The following is a 1,854-nucleotide window of genomic DNA, read 5'->3' on the forward strand; positions in this document are numbered from 1 at the left end:
ACACAAAGGATTCTCGAAATATCAAAGAATTTTTTAGGGTATCAAGTAATAAAAGGGCAACTGGGTACGAAGGTATGAGCGACAAGTGTAAGTAGTTATCCTTAAGGATTTATCGATGGTCGAGAATAGCAAAAGCGGTGGTCACAAAGTCTCGAGAGAACATCGGAGAGTAACTTCGGAATCTTCTGATGAATCAAGCCATCATCTAGAATGCAAGGGCTCTCCGAGAGGAAGTAGTTACGAGAACCTAGAGTCAGAGTTAGTAAATTCATTATAACCCGAATAGAAGAGAGATCAGAGTCCCATAGTATAGGTCGAGGAATAAAAGATCCTAATACCACCCAATGGCGACGTGGGTCCGTAGGACACACAGCCATGTTAGTAAAAGTTTTTCAGTGACTAGACTCGACTTCGGCCAAGGAGTGTGGAAGGTGGATTCCTACAGGCAGTCGGCTCTGATACTAACTTGTGACACCCCCGATTTGACCGTACACTAATCATACACGCAAATGTGTACGATCAAGGTCAAGGACTCACGGGAAGATATCACAACACAACTCTAGACATAAATTAAAATAATACAAGCTTTATATTGCAAGCCAGGGGCCTCGAGAGCTCGAATACATAAGCTCAAAAACACAAGAGTCAACGGAAGCAACAATATCTGGGTACAAACATAAGTTAAACAAGTATGCCTTGAGAAGGCTAGCACAAAAGTAGCAACGATCGAAAAGGCAAGGCCTCCTGTCTGGGACCTCCTAAACTACTACTGGTCGTCGTCAGCGGCCTGCACGTAGTAGTAGGCACCTCCAGAGTAGTAGGAGTCGTCGTCGACAGTGGCATCTGGCTCCTGGACTCCATCATCTGGTCGCAACAATCGGGTATAGAAAGGGGAAAAAGGGGGAGCAAAGCAACCATGAGTACTCATCCAAAGTACTCGCAAGCAAGGAGCTACACTACATATGCATTGGTGTCAATGAAAGGGGTAGTATATGTGGACTGAACTGCAGAATGCCAGAATAAGAGGGGCGTAGCTAGTCCTATCAAAGACTACGCTTCTGGCAGCCTCCATCCATGCCCCTTATGTGACCAGGAGGATGGAACCATCAATCACGTGCTACTCACGTGTGTGGTTGCGAGATCGGTATGGGCGGTGGTATCCGAGGCTTTGGGCAAGCTGGAATGGTCGTTGATGGCACATGATTCACTTGCCCTATGGCTAAGGGACAAGCAGGGGATGGACAACAACAATCGGAAGGATCTCCATACTATCTTCCTACTAGTACTTTGGGAGATGTGGAAGCATATGAATGCGATTGTCTTTGATGGGGCATCGCCTTCAATTGCTAGACTTATCGGTAGGGTTAGGTCGGAGGGAAGGTTATGGTTGCTAGCCGGCAAGTTCAAAGGGAATGTAGACCCCTTCTTCCTTCGGCTAGAGTGGTGGGCGAGTAATGAGTAGTCCATTGTAATGCAACCCTTGTAATCTTGGTGGAGGCATGCTTTTGCCTTTCTTCTTTAATATATAATATGCACACTCGTGCATATTCGAGAAAAAAATCGCCTTGAGCATCGTTTTCGTTAGAACAAAGCCCTTTGACCGCATCCGAGACAATTTTGGGATAATTTTTCCTTTGTTGCAGTTACATGTGGGCTTGTGGACTAAAAAACTTACTTCTTTTCTTGTGTGTGGCCATGTCGCTGACAGGCAAAACCTACTCGAAAAAAGGATAAATATATTTTCTTTGGTATGTACAAAATGAACATATGCCCCATGAACTAATACCCTATAGGGGTTTGGCAAGCGGGTTTGCCAGTGGCAGTTGATGCGGCGCTTGTTTTGACAAGTGTATC

This window comes from Triticum dicoccoides, chromosome 2A (assembly GCF_002162155.2).
Source record: "Triticum dicoccoides isolate Atlit2015 ecotype Zavitan chromosome 2A, WEW_v2.0, whole genome shotgun sequence".
In the NCBI taxonomy this organism is placed as follows: Eukaryota; Viridiplantae; Streptophyta; class Magnoliopsida; order Poales; family Poaceae; genus Triticum; species Triticum dicoccoides.